At 34.1% G+C, this 19096-nt stretch overlaps 2 long non-coding RNA genes across 5 annotated transcripts; one reads left to right on the forward strand and one right to left on the reverse strand.

The window, feature by feature from the left end:
• Positions 1 to 1695: 1695 nt before the first annotated feature.
• Positions 1696 to 5865, reverse strand: LOC128236320 (uncharacterized). Its single transcript, XR_008261321.1, has 2 exons — positions 5654 to 5865; positions 1696 to 2276 (listed from the first exon to the last, which is right to left on the reverse strand). It is a non-coding gene; the product is annotated as an uncharacterized LOC128236320 (long non-coding RNA).
• LOC128236319 (uncharacterized) lies at positions 5577 to 18496 on the forward strand. Of its 4 annotated transcripts, none has more exons than XR_008261319.1 (10): positions 5577 to 5694; positions 6232 to 6331; positions 6766 to 6843; positions 8827 to 8993; positions 9214 to 9292; positions 10578 to 10795; positions 11957 to 12022; positions 12391 to 12456; positions 13383 to 13489; positions 14302 to 18496. It is a non-coding gene; the product is annotated as an uncharacterized LOC128236319 (long non-coding RNA). The 4 variants fall into 4 exon arrangements; XR_008261318.1 differs by having other exon boundaries at positions 9214 to 9283; XR_008261320.1 differs by having other exon boundaries at positions 8827 to 8983.
• Positions 18497 to 19096: the final 600 nt, after the last annotated feature.

Below are 19096 nucleotides of genomic sequence, written 5' to 3' on the forward strand. Positions count from 1 at the left end.
ATGGTTTCTGTATAAACGTATGATTCTTAGTAAAATAAAACACACACAAAGCATCATTAAAGGTATGGTGAGGCATTGACAGTTTCCAAAAGAGACTTGAATGCCGCAATGTTTAATTACGGTTCTTTGGAAAATAATGTTTTGAGACGGTCCATATTGTCAATCTAAAGACTACCATTTTAAAATCGCTACAAAGGTTAAATAAAGCTATGTTTAATTTTTAAATTTAAATGACACGAATCTTGAATATATCAAAGCACTAGTATATATGGAGACCGATATAAAACGAAAATAGTGTTTTTCTGTTAATTAGTTAATTAGAGGAGGGCATTAGTAGGCCCTATTTTAGGTAACCGTTCAACAGTTACAAGTGTTTATTATGGAGTCTAGTGTTGATTTTTTAAATGGTGCATTAACCAGTATGTAAAGCTATAAATAGAAAGTAGAACTATGTAGTGAATAAAACTGTTTGATCTTTAATATTATACGATTTTCAATTTTCCCGCTCTCACAGGTTATGCTCCACCAAAGACTTACCATTAGGTACGGGGTGGGAAACAAATATCTTCCATTCGTAGTCATACACATACATTGTTAATACCACATGCGGAAAGGACATATGCTGCGCTCACTATTTAAAGATTTAATGTTTTAGCATTGCGGTCGTCTATGGGGCATGAAATCATTTGGTAATATATGGTCATACATAAATGAATCGCAATTCTAAAGTATGCATTATTTATATTAACACTATTTATTTGCATAATTTCTGTGGGATAATCCAACTAATATGTTGAAAAGGTCTGAAAGTAGTAAAAAATTCGGTTGTTTCCACAGCAGCGGCTACCACGGCGTCACTTGTTTTACCGATGACCTCGATCAAAAACGGCATTTGACCAATTACAAAGGTCGTTTTTGCGTTCAGCGAAATATAATGCAATTGAACAGAAAATGAACATATAAACGTTTATCTAAGGAAGACCAGTAGGAGTGTAAATAACTGAATATAAATGCACGAAGTCAAACATCAGGAATTGTATAACAATTGGTAAACCCAGTTTTACGGTGTAGCAATATTGGGTCTTGATTTTATTCAAACAAATTGTGTAATGAACATGACTGATAACTCTGTGCCTTTATTAGAATCATTATTTACATAAATTTTGTTTTGATCTGAAAATAACACACTAAACACGTCAACAACACGTCTGCACTTATAATACCTGAAACTCTTCCTGAAACAAATTGTGCCTGCTATTTATTTATTACATAGACTAACTGAAACTCTTCCTGAAGCATTGTGCCTACTTATAATAATATCATGAAATATATCACCTAATAAAATGATGTCAATGGCTCTTAAGTATTCAAGTCACATCCTTGTATTTGCATCTTTAAAATGATTTGTCATGTGAAAAGGAAGCTCTCACAACCAGGACGTTTACTGAAACCCCCCACTCCTATCTCAAGCATACACTAACAATAACATCTTAAATCAGTCAGGTATATGACCTGTCAACATTCAAGTAGCACTTTAAATGGGGATGTAAAGATATAAAACCACCTAAATGTTCACTTAAACTCAAATTTTAACTTAGGGGTCAGTTCAAACGTGTTAGTGAAAATAAAAACCATAATTTTACGAAATAATTCCATAGTTAAACGATTCGTTACAAAATCATTTGACACAGTAAATAAGGTTTTCATTTGCGTTTATAATGCACCAAGTCATTTTATTTGGAGTCAATAAACAAGAAAGTTGGTCTCAGCTATTTCGTAATGGTCCCCGGTTACGAATTCGTCTTCCTGATCGATGCTTGATCATGTACACACACCCAGCGTGATCGATGGACGGGAAAGAACTCAAACTACGTGGATCTGAAAATCTGTTTGAATTGATGTCCCCTAACAAAAGTTGTAATCGTGAGCTTGATTGTGCTTCCGAAAGGGTAATCATTATCCCAGATGACAGTCCGCCCACATATGATTCCCCATAGAGTCACTCTTGGGATATTGATTTTTCATGGCAACATATTCACAACTTCGAGGTGGTATTTTGAGTGCAAGTATCGGCTCGCTTAAGGTCAATGCCACACGCCATGGCTTAAAGGGTCAAGGGCGATTTTTGTGTGCGATCCAGAACTCATCATCCGATCAATTGACCCCGAACTAGTTTGTTACAACCACATCGGTAAAACGTGCAGAGCACATATTTCCACCATATTCGTTCCTTCATAAAGCGGGCAAAGGTGGATAGCCGCTATGCTTGTCGGCTCCTGAAAACATAAAATAGATAATAATTTTCAGTTGTTTAAAACACAATGACGACGCATGAACCAGCATTGTAGCTCTCCTAGATGACATGTTTCATGTCCGTCCCAGGTTTTGACGTTAGACCGGGGGGGGGGTGACATTTAGGGGCGTAGGTTTTTGACTTGTGCCTCTCCCTCAGAACCGAGATATATCAGGCTTGGCATGGGTTTTAGGGGTGTCTCCCCCTTCAAGATTTTAACAATATCTTGTCCGAAGTGGTTTATTTTGGGCCTGTTCATTACTTTTGTTCTCCTATTGAAATAAAAAAGTAAACTTGGACGATTTAAGGGGGTAGGTAGGTCGCGCCGGATGCGTCCTCCACTTGTTTCGCTATATATGGACAAATTAAGCACATTGCACGTATACACAACTTACACATGTATATAGTTCAACAAGCTCTTACAAAATACAATTGTTATCTGAAATAATACCTTTACTGCAAGTGTAATCACACATAGTTTAGGGTTCGCACAACACAAAAGTAATTGAGTAACAAAAGTAATGGATAGGTCGACAATCATATAACAGATTTATTTTTATTTTTTGTTATTAAGATGCATTCATTTACAAGTGTAACAAATACATCTTGCAACAAGTTTTTGTGTATGAGTTGAGAAAATTTACCGAATGAATATTGTAAATAAGAAGAGTAATATTCGACAGTACGAATATGTGCTGTTTCAAAAAATCCCAGGGTATCAATTCAACAAGTCTTGTGTTTTTGCGTCCTTTAAGCCTTCACATGATCAAATTGTATTTCGTAAAATGTGCTTACCTCTAAAAACAACAACACATGTATGAAAGGACACATCTTTTATGTTTTTTAAATACTGAAACTTAAAATGAAATAAAATTTGATATTTTTAAAACAAGTCTTTTTTATAACACACTGGCAGTTCCTGAACATAGACACTAGATGTGAGCAATTGACACTATTACCATAATACATGTGGTAATACCGTTTCCGTAGCGCTGAAAGAAAGGCATAACATGCGTGTTTGGTAAATGGTTTTAAAAAATGGTGTTATGCAAGCATACATGCATCGTATTACTAAAAGTATTGAAAGGCAAGCTAATACCATTCTCGTTCACCAGAGTTACGTACCTTTCACCTGATTTGATCACGATCGAACCTCTGATGCATGAGAATGGCTAACACAAAAAGCAACTAAAGCAATATACACAGGTCTTTATGTAAAATAAATCTTAACAAGGTATAAACATACAAAATACAAAAAACTTCGGGCCAAACACACTTCACCTGAAAAATACACTCTTAATTGGGATTCTGGTGAAAAATAGTATCAATGGATACATTTATTGTATGCTTTCCGGTTGTATGGATATTTATTAGTGAACTCACAGTAAAAATTCACTGTTTAAACCAGTGAAATAACGTTTAGATTGTTTTACTGTTTTGAAATTTGAGCCTTTATTTCAAATCAAACGTCATTGCGCACAGTGCTGGGATACACATTAAACGAGATAATTCTCGAAATGGCGTTACGTTCGCATAAAATTTGGTGCGCTGGTATGTTTCTATGCAAAAATAAGTTTATTTGGCAAAAACTTGAAAGCTGCAAAGAACGATAATTCTGCCTGAGAGTTTTCGAGTACCGCTTATAACCGCATAGTAAACTGGATTTTCTTGTCAACGGTGTATGCATTTGAGGTAATTTTTCGTTGGGTCCGTAGATAAAATTGAAGACTTCCGGCGGCAAATTCGGATAACTATAGTACATGACTTTTGCTTATTATTCAGCTGTATGTTGATAGTCCACTCCCATAATTATGTTCTTTGCACATTTTATTTCACTGCTTAGCTACCATTATTTAATACAGATATTTATGATCCGTCTTGTCAGTGGTACCTGTGAGCGAGTAACAGCAACATAATACAGATTATATAAAAAAATAAAACGTTTTTATCTTGTAGTTGTTGCTTTATTACATGGTCATGGAAGTATAGCAATCCTCTGATTAAGCCTAAGAGTGCACTTGGTGTCGATGGGGCTCAAACTCATGTTCTGGAACACACTGCATTCAAATGCTCTAACTGATTGTGATAATCGAGCGGTTGGTTCTTAACACATTCAAAATATACTCAACCCTGCAATCAAATTTCTGATCCTGGCACTCTTGTTTTTTTACGCCTGACCCAGTGAATTTAATCTGGAAGGAAAAGTGCTTGTACATTAGGACCAATGTGACCGTCTGAACACAAGCATGGTGCTTTTACCGATTGAGCTAACTGAGCAGCTGTTTCTTACTCACACAAGGTGTCAGTTATAATGATTGAATAGCGAACTATGGCCTTTAAGGCCTTCGAAAAAAATGCTTGAATTATTTTGAATGAATCAGTGTAGATTCCTTAATTGTTTAGCAGTCCTTATGGACCATTCAATTGTAACCTTGGCCACCCAGGTCCGGGGATAGACTGGGAAATGGGCCGTGTTTATACCTTTCGGCCCCACAGTGCCGGGTGAATGTGGTGGTTTTGTCTTTGCGAAAATATAGCGGGAAAGGGGCCTTACCTTAGGTCCCTTGGCAGTGAGGGCATTTGGTGGGGATTTTACCATCAGTTCATCACCGCAGGGCGGGATTTTAGCCGGGGTTGCCTGGACCAAAAGTCAAATTCCCCGCTATTCCCTGGACAGGGGGAGGGGGGGGTTGTGGTTACAATTGACTGGGGCATAATCAACCACAAGTTTGTAAAAAAAACTACTTTTTTCAGGAATAAGTTTGATATTCAAAACAGTTTATATGTTATTATTTATTTATATGAAACTTAAATGTTTGTCCGTCTTATATCAAGTTTCATTTAAGCTAACTTTTAGCTGCTTGTTTACTAGATTGGCAATGCCAGAAGTATATATTTTCCCCAATTTGGAGCTGTACAATTAGTTCAACTTGGCAAAAACTAGACAGAGAATTATAAACAGAAATTGGCACTTTGTTAATAAATTTGAAAAAAAAACTTTAACCACAGCTTTATCATATATGTTTATTTATTTGTTAAATTTGCTGTGATTTCTTGTTTTTTTTTCCCAATTTCTAACATCTTCATGCAAAAATTCCCAATAATGGCAATTTGAATGGCATGAGTTATCTTCTAATATAATGAAATGAAGCCCAATATAAATACATGGACATCCGGGATTTGATAACCTTTAGATAATAATTATAATAGTAGTTAAATTACAAGTTAGATATAAAGCATTAAACAGTTTACATAATCTATAAGTATTCATATTTGCTTTCAGAACCAAGATGAACAGAGAAAGTGAGTTAGCGAGGCAGTTGCAAGAATGGACGACACAATAAATGAACTTCAACTTACAGTCCTCCCATTCAGCAGCATTATATCCAGTGTAGTTGAGAGTATGTTCCATTTTGCTGTTATGATGTTTATAATAGTTAATGTAGTGTTATTTTAGGATTCAAAATTAAGATTTCTCCAAACTCATTATAAAATCGAGAATATGTTCAAGCACCTGCTTGATTACTGCTTTAATGTTGACATAATCAATGTCATTTGTGTTATTCTCCAAAGTTGTGCGTTCAAATTTGTTTCCTGGGTATTGTGCATTTTTTATTTTCTGTATCTTCTTACAATGAAGTGCAACCAATTACAAAATAAAAACTGGCCACTACGTAGTACGATTCACTTTAACTGCAGCAAATAGCGGACCAATATTATGCTATTGTTACTTATGTCAGCGAACAAAGAATAAGGATATTTTCACAAGTTTTTCACCAAGATGTTATGATAGTACAGATTCTTTCAACATGAAAATGCAAAAATGAGTTAGTGCAGTGTCATATACCTGGTACTTTGTCATTTTGTTGAAAATAATTTTTGTTCTTTCAATTTCTTTCATTGCCAAATTTAGAAGGTTAAATTTCTCTGCTTTTCAGGCCTTGTAAAGGACCAGGATCCGCAATATGGCAATGTGTGACACAACATGTAACATCCACAGACTGAGAGTACATTATTACAGCCTGCATATGGACGCTGGTACAAAAAAAGGATGATTTTATGATGGCAACATTTCTTTTTTATATGTGTTGCTGAAATTTAGTTTTTTTACATTTACAAATCATCAAAACTCCACACAGCAACTAACAGATACTCATTTGAACAGCAATTTGTAAATCATGCCTAAAATAATTCAATTTTTAATGGCTAGGATTCAATATACTATTTTATCAAACACAATAGTAAACTAATTAGGGTGATCGTAATTTGACTTAAGAGTCAAGTCAAATTGAGCTAATATATACATAATTTAAATTTGTACACTAGCATCTGACACCATTTACTTGTTGTTGAACTTTCGAAAAACATTATGACACAAGAATGAAGATAAAGCTGTTCATGTTTGCAGAGAAACACATTTAAAGAGTTATTTTTGCACTCTACATGTTTTTTATTTCTTTTCATTTTTTCAGAACAGTGGAGACAGTAAAAGGCAACCTGGCATTGTATCCTCATATAAACTACGCACACTGAAAATAGTTAAAGTTAAGGTAATATTTCTTTTATGCCACATATTTTTATAATTAAAATGCTGCATATTAATATTTTAGCATCGAACATAATAATTGTGGATGTACCAAGCAACGTTAGAATATAAAAGGTTTTGGTTCTTTCTGGCATTCACCCCATACATGCCATATCCCTTCGGTGGGGGAAAATCCCCATGACTTTTTATATTTCTTTTTAGGGAAATTTAAGGTTATCATAGCAATAAATATATGTGAATTCATTTTGTTTGCCTTGCGTCTGAAATTATTTTGATATTTCGCCCACTTAGACCTTCTAAAAGATTTTCCTTGAACTCTATCCCCCTGAATTTCAGCCTTTCTGAACAAACCCCTGAATCGGTCCCCAGAAATATGGCATGTATGTGACCCAATGAATTATACTACTCAAAATATGCAAAGGGTCACCAATGATCAAAATTAGCACAAGCACGCAAGCCCTGCACTTGTATAATGCTTTACTGGCTTGATCAAATGCTTGATTTTATATAGTAGGGTTTGTTAAAAGTTTTTGATGCCAAACTCTAGTGTAAGGATTCAGACTTATTCATTTTAAAGTGTGATTTCAGGACTGCGTCACCTGAGTGTCCATTCAGGATCTTACATGAGTTTGTAATGCATAAAAAATAAAACAAGTGTAGTGAAAGTTATTAAGTGAGCGTTGCCTTAATAAATTACCTACCTCCAGCTGCAGATGTACGCACCACATGGTAAGAATGTCATATATGTGAGCAGAGTCTTCAGGGGTCTTTTGATTTTTTTCACTCAAACCATGAATTTGCACTATTGCTTTAATATTTAATGGCTACCTGTATTAGATGTATGTATGAACATCTTGCTTAAAAAATATCCAGCATTTTAGGCATGAACGTGCGACAAATATATGTTACTTTTTTGCTTGTCTCTCTCAAGCTAATGAATATTAAATACATTGTACTGGTAGTTTAATGGGCTTTTGTGACACATACCCAACCCATATGTGATCATTCAGCACTTTTACTGCATAACACAGTGGATACAAGTCCTGTAGAGTATAAATATAACTTAGTCAAAGTACTATGCAAAGGATCATTGCTACACCGTAGTGCAAGAGCTCAAGTACTGTATATTAAGTAAGCAGTTATTATGTTTTTGCATTTAGTTGACAAAATGTGATTTATAATAACACAAATTATCAGCAATAACAACAAATAATGAAACCTAAACCTAGGCAAAATTTGAACCAGCACAATTGCCATTTGAACTCTCCATTTTGGCCAGCTGTCAGTTCTTAATCTTATTGAGAACCCTGTTAAATGTTGCCTGAATGTTTGTTTTTTAACATTAGGGTAGATGGTTAATAAGTTTATCAAGGAAAATGTATGCAGTCTATGAACTTACAAGCCCTATAATGGTAAATTGCTTTCTGGGCTTGTTCATATTCTGGATTTTTAATATGTTGCATGTTGCATTAAAGTCTACATATGCTGACTGTATGTTGATACGCTTGTAGTTCTTCGGGATTTAATCGTTTTGACTGCATCTGTATGCAGTGATCAAAATTGTCAAACATCTTTGTCGTATGCACATTGCTTGCTTCATGTGGAAGACAACCATTACATGTTTACATATATACCGGTAAGCACTAGTGTAATATAATTTAGTTGAATTTGTTTTTGCCTGTATATTAAGCACTTAACTTTATACCAAAAAATAACAAAAAAGTTTCATTTCTACCATCGAATGTGGCGTATGATAAAATAATCTTACATTCATTGCCATTTAATACAAAATTTTATGAAACTTGTTATCGAAAAGCTCAACAAAGGATCACATTATAAGTTTCCTAAACTGGTTTCATATTTGTTTGTATTAAATGGTAAATCATGTGTAAGATATGCCCTTTTATATGTTATGTATTGCAGAAATGATATCAGAGTTGTTGAATTCTCTACTTTATACTTTATTTATTCTTGTTTGACTTTACAGAGTGAAGGTACCATCAGGTTTTCAACAGCAAGCGCCATAAGGTCACCCTCCTTGACTGCGTGAAATCTACTCACGCCCTGGCACGGTATCAGAAATATGCGCGGTATCTCCACAACAGATGGTGTGGTGCATTGAAAATATCATAGCAGTGTAACTGGTAAACAGAGGTGATATCATATTGTGCTTGCTATTTTGCATGTTATATAATAGAGGGTATTTGTTTGTTCCAGTGTAAGAATAACATATATTTCTCTGAGTGAGCACCTAAAACTACAGTAATATTACCCGAGTGGCTACAAAAATAGCAAAAATCATAACAATAAATCTAACAGGCAAACAGTGTCAGAATTGTCATGTTACGTTGGTAACGGTAATAATTGTTTACAGGTTCAAGTATGATGGTGGTGAAGTGATGGATCTGGCCAGACAGCCGTCCATTTACAAGAATGTACATCAGGTAATGCAGGTATCTGTCAAAAAAGTATTAAAGTTATAAATACTTAATAGAATTTTGACATTCCTACATGAATGTTCAAAAAAGTAATGACCTGACAATGTACAAAAAAGAATTGTCTCTAAATACTGGTAAAGTTTTTGTAAGTTCAGACAAAGCGTAGGCATCAGACAAATAAAAGCATTTGCACAATACCGATTTTTTATTGTCACTAGTCAATTAAATAATGTAGACACATTTTCACCGAGATCTTGTGAGTAATTTTAAAACGAAGCAAAGATATAAACATGCAGAGCCACCATTAAAAATTTGAAACTGGATGTAAGAAATCCTTACCGTCAAATTTTGGAAGTTCTTCTCTGAAAGCAAAGGTTCAGTTTCATGGACGCTGAGAGTTTATTCCTCTATTTCCCAACTTCTGTTTTAGGTTTAAATGATTTGCAAAAAACAATATGTCAACTTCAATAATTTGTAATCAAATATGTCATTTTACTTCCATGGTTATCAAAACTGTGGCCTCGAAAGTAAGATCTTGATACCTTTATCTCTGTTGCCTTCACTCTTGGAATGGAATATCTTTATAGGAAAGATTTGTTTACTTTTAAGCCCTCGACCTTGAAAATTTGAGGCCATTTTGAGGGGGAAAAAATAAGCTATAATTCTGAACTACCTTTATAATGGAAGCCCTCTACATGTCACCTTGAACATTTAAACAAACATCATATAATTGGAGATTTATGTCCCAACATGCATGCTGTCGATGAAATGAAGTAAACATGAGTACACTTATTAATATGAAGACAATATTAGTTGGGAAACAAGGTTTGGAATTTACACAACTCATTTTTTAAAAATATTTCTTTCTCCAGATATTACCAAATTAACAATGTATGGAGATATTACAGTGGCAACATAAAAGATATTTTAAAAAGAATTTTCAACATTTTAGGCAAGGGAGACAAATCTATCATGAAAGAAGATAAACTGCTTGTCTCAGTGACTCTCCTTTAATGGTAGTGTTTTTTTTCAATTAGTGTTTTAATATTATCATTATTGTAAATTTATGGTTTTCCTAGTTATTCATCTCTCGTTTGGCAAAGGGAGGCCAGTCATGTTAATTAATGACATCCATGACTGTCATGTGTTGATCCCAATTCATGGTGCCATTAAGAATGGCACCGTACTGCTTGGACTGCCAGGGGAAAAAGACACTCTCCAACTGCTTGATGTGAAGTTAAAATTGTATCGAACAATTAACGAAAAGAAGAAAATTGTACTTCATTTATATTCACTTCAGATATTTGGACAACTGAAAGCCAGATTGGATGGCCAGCTGTATGCCCGCAAGGAAAGTAAAACGTACACTTTCCAGCCAACCAGCGACACTCCATCCACCAGATCACTCCCACATCTGTCCAGCGGGCATGTGAGTTGACACTACTGTGGCCGCTCAACATTGACACTATTGGTGAATCACAGCTAGAGTTCAGCCAACATTCACAAAACAGAGAAAGGGTAAAACCTTTGCAAATCTAGGAATTGTTTGAAGATTTTTATGACGGAGAGTAAATATTAATATACAATGATTTAACTTGTTCTGCATGACACTAAAGCTATGGCAAAACATGTGGGCCATTCTTTGTGAAAACCTGTTTACACTAATATAACTGAGCATCTAGAATTACATCTAGAATTTGATAGAGAACTATTGTTGTTTTTCACATGTATTACAGATTGAGCATGAAGAAAAATGTCTCAAGTAAAATCGCTTTGTCTTTTCCCCAATCACAAATAACTATCGTAATTGCTACGTAGCATTGCCATTGAATACTTTTTTACATTGACATTTTTTGTTATGCCGTTCATGCAATGGCATAAATATGGTACACTTCTTGGTTTTGTCTATAACATTTAAACTGTAAGTCTAGAGATTAAAATCAATTGTCAGTTATGTTTTCTTTTAGCACAGTGTATTATAAGTATCTATCATGTGTTACCGGTACGGATAGAAAAATCCGACCCGAGGGCACGTGCGTAAGCCGGTAACGAGGCTTGCCGAGTTACCGGCCACGCAGCGTGCTCGAGGGTCGGATTTTCTATCCGTACCAGAAACACATGATTGATATTTTTTCTTGCATATCTTAATTTATCAATTTGTGGAAAAAAATGACGTTGAAAACGAACTTTTGTACAATTACACCAAAAAGCGTGTGCGACGTTGTTTACTGACGTCATAGAGCGCAGTAATTTTAAATAACTAAAACTAGCGTTTTTTACGATTATTTATTTTCAATTTTAATTAAAAGTCTTGCAAACATTTATATTTGACAGCGCTGAATTGAAATGGCATAATATACTATTCATAAATCATACAATAAAAGAAATAAGAAGTGGCGCGTTGTTGCGCGTGACTCATCTTACATGGGGTATGTAAGATGGGTTTTTCCAGCACTGGTCACATGACCGGAAATACACGTCCGGTATGCAAGAAAAATGTATACCATTTAGCCTGTCTTTATATTGTAAGCATTCATTTCTGATGATTTAAAAAAATATATAGTCTCACATATTGCCTTGAACATTTCAAAATCATAATTGCTGTTCGTGTTTTGATCACAGTGGTATGTAATTATTGCTTAGACATTTGATTAACTTTCTTTCTTTTTTCTATTGCAGTTTTATCTTGAGGCCATGGCATCGGAAGACTTAGAAAAGATGTCTTTCTTGGGAACCTTCATTATGGTGAGTTTGTGGGCATGTATGTTTGGTTGTCTTTCTATCATAAATAGAGTTGTGCAAACAATATCATTAAGTTTCATAGTTGTTCACCTATATTTAGTTATCCTGAAGATATAGGTTACAGGTGACACATTGATGGAATCATGCTCCTTATTTGTTAAGGCCTTAAACATTTTGGGACAAAACATTATGATATAGATCATTTTTCATAATATTTTGTGCTTACTACAGCACTCCCTTTCATCTGCATACAATATTATTTTTGAGGAAAATGGTAGATATTGGAAAACAGTTGATTTCATATTCATAATGTTAGGTCTTCACTGTTAGACATCAAATTAATACTTATACAGGAATAGTCTCCTTTACAGGTCACTAAACTAAGAGTTTCAAGCAAGCACCACAATAAGCTACTGACATGGATGGCTATCGCTGAGGTAAGAATCAACACAAACAATGTCTGCAGAACAGGTATATATAATTTTCTGCTGAAGAATTCTTTTATCTCGGCTGAGATAGGACAAAAGATCATTCAACTAAACAGATATCATACTGTTCCACTCTTTATAACTGTATTCAACATCTTATGTACAAGGCATAATGATGGAACTGTGGATGTAATGAGACTTAGGTCAAAGTCAAATACGACTTTACATATGACTTAACATTTGACTTTACATGTGGCTTTATGTGTTATCAAAAGGGACTCGAAACCAGATGGTCCCTAAATCAACAAATACAGTATTTCCTCAAAACAAGCCTAGAATTGTTAATGTAAGCTAGAAGGAGGCCGCTGTAATGGTACTTAAAATTATAAGTTGATGTATTACTAAATTGAAGATGGATGAGTTTTGTTTATTATGTTGAAGAGGGATGAACTTTGTTAAACATTTGATGAATTTGTTTTATCATACATTATTGTTTTAGTTTGTAAAATAGTGAATGTATATTTCCTTCATGAGTTTCAGGAATCCATTGATATACATTTATAAAAAATAAAAACTGGACAAGTGTGAATGATATGATTAAAATGCTACAAAATATCCATGACTTAATTCCAAATTACAGAACAAAAGAGGAGCTAAAAGCAGATACAATTTGGTAACAGACTGAAAGCTATCATCAGCAATTGAATTAATGTGTAACAAAGTTACCTTTATTGACCTTGTCATAATAATGTTCAGGAAGTTTGGTTTAAAATTGTGTTTAAGGAATATGCTTGTGTATGGTCAAGAAATATGTAATCTACTAGTATTAGAAAATTGTCATCCCATTCTTTCATTATCTTTTTTGGTGTGCAGCATAGTCCTTCAATATTGATTAATTTTGCAAAAATGAGTGATCCACACTTTTAAATTTTAAGGAAGAAGACTTTGATGAAAAGCATACTCTTTGGTGGCGCTGAACTGACATGTGGAAAAATATGAGAGCACAGATTGCCAGACTGGATGGGGACACACCAGAAAAGAGGTTAGTGGGTGTTCAGTGCTATATTGAGGATTTCCAGGAGGATTTTCAGGAAAAAATGTATTTCCTTCAGGGACAAATTGTTTATTAAAAAAATCCTTTAAAATGGCCATTCCTATTGTAAAATATTCTATTTGATGCTAAAGTTATTACATCTCAATGACATTTGTCAAATAAAATAGCAAGAATGAACACCTTGTTCTTCCCCTCCACTAAGACAATGTATGTTTGTATGTATTTCTTTAGACGTTGCGGTCAAGGATAACCCGTAAAAGTTCAAGCACTAATTTCCAACTGGGTCCTTTGTTTTTGCTGATGGTACAGCTCACGGAAGAGAGAGTAGTGGGATACAAGGAAGTCCGAGTGCGATACCCTAGCTCTTTTTTACGAGACATCCTTGGGGTTTTTTATGAGCTCGGTGTAAAGCACCGATACACGGGGTACAATTTTCCATGGTTAAACTAGTACTGAGTACACCACTTTTCCAAGCACTACCCTTTAAAAGCCAAGCACTAGGCAAGAGAGCTACTTGTACCAACTTTAAACATCTTTTGGTATGACGCGGCCAGTGATCGAACACACGACCTTCCGCTCAGTAGGCAGATGCCTTAACCACTAGGCCACAGAGACGGTCTAAAAATTCAACAGTGAATATCTTATCTGCTCACATTGACAAAATGATTTGTTAACTATTGCTGAATATTAGTTTTAATAATGTGCATTTGCAATAACTTTGTCCAGACAAACTGTACACCACTAAATAACTTTGTTTTTATGTCTACGCAACAGACATTGCATTTGTTAATACATTACAGATTTGTAAATCTAACTGGAGGCTGATGGAAGAACCCAGAATGTGACTACGGGTATGTTCTGGAATGATTCAACACACATGCAAAAGTGACGATGAAGAATCGAGGATCAAATCATTCTGAGAGCATTGTTGATAAAACAGGGAATACCATCACATTGACCAAGAACTTTGTGTTACACTTAAACTATTTTAGGTCTTTGGACACACAAAAGCTGCATATAAATATTACATTACCCGGTAAAATGGAAAGAAAACACAATGTGTGCGCAACAAAACAGTCATTGAAAGAGTCACATATATTATTTAATGCTTGTGGTATTTTAGCATATCCTCATAATTGTATGTATGTGCATTTATTTGCATTTTCTCATGACAACTTATTATACCCCCACAAACAAAGTTTGAAGGGGTATATAGGAGTGAGCTTGTCATTCGGTCGGTCTGTCGGTTTTCATGGTTTCCGGACGATAACTCATGAAAGGCTAGACAGATTTGAAAATATTTTGGTACACAGGTGTAACATCAGAAGATACAGGTCAAGTTCGATATTGGGGCTGGTTGGGCCAAGGTCAAGGTCACTTACTAAAAATAGAAAAACGGTTTCCTGACGATAAATCATGAAAGGCTTGACAGATTTGAAAAAATTTTGGTACACAGGTGTAACATCAGAAGATACAGGTCAAGTTCGATATTGGGGCTGGTGGGGCCAAGGTCAAGGTCACTGTTACTAAAAAAAGAAAAACGGTTTCCGGACGATAACTCATGAAAGGCTAGACGGATTTGAACAATTTTTGGTACACAGGTGTAACATCAGAAGATGCAGATCAAGTTAGTGAGCTTGTAGGTCGGTCGGTCGGTTTTCATGGTTTCTGGACGATAAGTCATGAAAGGCTATACAAATTTAAAACAAATTTGGAACACAGGTGTAACATCAGAAGATACAGGTCAAGTTTGATATTGGGGCTGGTGGGGCCAAGGTCAAGGTCACTGTTACTAAAAAAGAAAAACGGTTTTCGGACGATAACTCATGAAAGGCTAAACGGATTTAACAATTTTTGTAGTGCTTACTACAAATATTGACCTGTCAGATGGACTTGTTAATTCGGCTACAGGAAAAGTCTCGGGATTTATTCCCAGGTGGATGAGGATGCATTCAAGCCCAAATATGTACTTGTAAAATTTGATGATGATCGTGTTGGAAGAAAAGCTAGTGAATGCTCTAGATGTCTTATTCCAGAAGAGATCATCTAGTTTTTCTTGTCAGCAATGTAACTTCTAAATTATTCAACAGATTTAAATTAAACAATACATGCATGATAAAAGAAGATGCAGTGTGCAGTAACCTTGGAGTTATGGCCTCTTTTCAAAGGAATGGTTTGCCATTCCTGTGTCCAGGCGGCATTTGGGGGTATTTGTCACTCCTGTGACAGCTCTAGTTTATTTCTATTTGTATTCAACCTACATCGGTTTTGTTTTATGTGACTTGTTGAATTCATATTTGTAAATGTATTTGTTGTTATTTGACTCTGTACTGTGATGGTATCATCTTATACAATTCTGTTCTGTTCTAATCAGAATATTATTTGAGTGATTGTTAAGTTGAAGTATTAGGTGCTACTTCCAATCAAAATGGAAATTCAATTTCAAGTCAAAATAACATTTTGCCAGGTTGTCATTTAAACTGATTATGGTTTAAACTTTATGATTGTAATACTATATTTTATGTGATTTACATACCATTTTAAAGCTCAATAATAATTAAGACTGTAACTTATGATGATTTCAATGCAAAATGTTCCACATTTTAATATATTTTCGAAATTCATTCTTACACAAAATTTTATTACTGGTAACGAAAATGCCATATATGAGCTAACACTTTTAAATAATTTGTTTAGAAAAGAATACATGATCAATTCAAACACATCTCACAAAGTATCTCAATGATCTAATAATATTGTTTTTAGATAATATCAAAATTTCTTTATTGTCATAAGACTTTAACCAAAAAAAATCAACTGTTTATGCTTAAAACTTTTAAATCTAATTTCACTATTAAAATGTGGGAGATGAACTTCGAGTTAGGCAATGACTTTTAAATGCCAGCCAAGATCTGTTACCTAGAAAATTATCTCTTGTGTTGTGTAAATATAAATAAATAATTAAATAAGATACCTATTGAAACAAGTTATAATATTGACAAAAAAATGCAAAATAATGCCATCTTTGTGATATCTTGGTAAAAACAAGTGTTGCTGAATTTATTTATTTGTTCAAATGTCACTTTTTTCAAGATATTAAAAGTAAACATATATCACAATATTTTGTAAATTACCAAGGCTCTTACACGTTTAACAACTCATGAATGGTAATGATCAATTAAAATCCATTGGAACTCTGCCTCTTTTGTAATACAAAATTTATTCATTCATTCTCATTCATGTACACGGTATTATACACACCATTTGGTGACGTTTATACCATTTTTGCTAATGAGAACCTTAAAATTATACCATACTTTTGCATAAAGTCGAACTATAACATTTAAATGACATAGGCAGTAGTTTACAGGGCTTCCATTAAGAATTTGAAACTGAAAGTATGAACTTCCTGACCATCAATATTGGAAGTTTTACATTGAAATTTGGAAGTTACAGTTTCTCTTCATACAATTTTTTCCAGTATTTTTTAAATAGTATGTTAAAAATCAAATAATTTGAAATTATATCTTGCCAGATTCACAGATTAATGTTATAATAATTCATTTTACTTCAAGACTGATTGAAATTGTGAGCATATAAGTAATACTGACACAAGGTTTTGATATTTTGAACTTCCAAGCATTTGGCTTTGGAAGTTTTCTTCAAAATTATGGAAGTTTTTGTACTTCCAAGAAATTAAGTTTGGAAGTTTTAACCCATTTTTAGGGAGTAGTATACTTCCAAACTTCCTTTAACGTAAGAATTGAGCTTATATATTAATTAATAAGATGGTTACAAAAACATGTTGTTAATGATGTATTTGGGATATTGTTTACTTAATACACCTGAAAGTCAAAGTCACACTATGTCACACAAGTTTTTCCTTTGACGTCATACTGTGTTTTAAACTTTGCATATCTTAGACTGTAATTAAAACATTAATAAATAGTCTTTCAATGGTAATAACTGTGTCTACAACTGCATAACAAAGTATATTTGTATTTTAATTCCAAAATTGTAATGTTCGTGTCATTAATACATGTTCTCACTACATTAGCTCATACATGTTTTATATATTGAATTGTGGCCGATTATGCCGGTTTGTTTATCTTTCTTTTATTACAAGGGCATTACATCATTTTTATAACTTGCGCTCTTATATTGAAACAAAGGCACACATGCAGTTAACATGCAGTAGAGAGTAAATTATTCTTGTTTTTCACATCCTTGAGAGTAATATATATGCATTTTGAATTATTAAATTACTCTTTTTGTCAGAAAATATGATAATATGATGGTGTTTAAAAGGCTGTATTGTATGGTAAATATAAGTTACATTCAGTATACTGTTAAACCTGTCAGTGTACATAAATTATATATGGTAGATGTTGATTAATTGCATTTGTATTTAGTCAGAATAAACCAAACCTTTATATATATAATGGATTTTTTTGTAATATTTTCTGAATAATACCAGTACAGAGAATAGTGTTAAGCAGTCTCACTCCTACCATAGTTCTTAGTCTTAGAAGTTTGGGCTAATTTTCAATGTGAGACTTTGAACGAATGCATTTTGCAAGCCATGTAGTATAAAACAACAGACCAGACCAATTGATTTCAACACTTTTATTAATTACTTTTATTACACTCATATACATTAGTAGCAACAAGAATTCTGGTTTCCATTCAAAACAGTGTCTTGGACCAAGGTCTCCATGCAGATATTTTATGTACCCAAATCTGTAGGCCTGTACTGTTAGGGGTAAACTACTTTTGTGGTAAAAACGTACTGGTCAAGAACCATCTACCACTCTACATACATGTTAATTCGAGGACAAAAACACTATTAAGCGGGACCTTTTGTATTAAATGTTTTACTAATAATTTAGTTTATTTTTCAAAAAAATAAATAATGACAAGTGCAGTTCAGTATATTTGGATGCCATAATCTGAAACATAACAACACCGATGATGAAAAACTTCTTTAACCCTTAATCTCCGGCAAATCATCTTGGTGAAGAGATTGTGCAGATGTCATTTCCCCAAGGGTATTGACGGTCAGGTGGGGCTGGAAAACCCTCAGTCTGCGTGGCAGTTATGCCATCCTTCCGAAACAAGAGAACGGCAGATGAACGGTACCTTAAAAATACCTGAAAAATAGACACATATTGTTACACAACATTATTAAGGATCAGATAGGCATTACCATATTTACCCCCGACGACTACCAGTTCAATTCTTTGTCAAGTCTGACGAAGAAGCTGTACCAAAAGTAAAACACATCTAGTCTTTCTAGTAAATGATTTTAGGTTTAGTCGGCTATAGATTGATAGATAGATAGATTTCAGTAAGGAATGCACATACGTACATGGACATGTAAAATAAACAACATGTATAGTAAATAACATTATACATACATGATATTTTTTTAATAGCCAGGACCGGCACACCGAACCAAGGATGCCACAAAAAAAGAAAACTTTTATTTCCATTGTGGTCTTTTGTTTTGGCGACATGGCATAGAGAAGCATTGCATATTGAAATAATAATATAGCTGTAATCGAAGTTGCACAGTTATATTAAAAGTTAATCTTT

This window comes from Mya arenaria, chromosome 5 (genome assembly GCF_026914265.1).
Source record: "Mya arenaria isolate MELC-2E11 chromosome 5, ASM2691426v1".
Taxonomy (NCBI): domain Eukaryota; kingdom Metazoa; phylum Mollusca; class Bivalvia; order Myida; family Myidae; genus Mya; species Mya arenaria.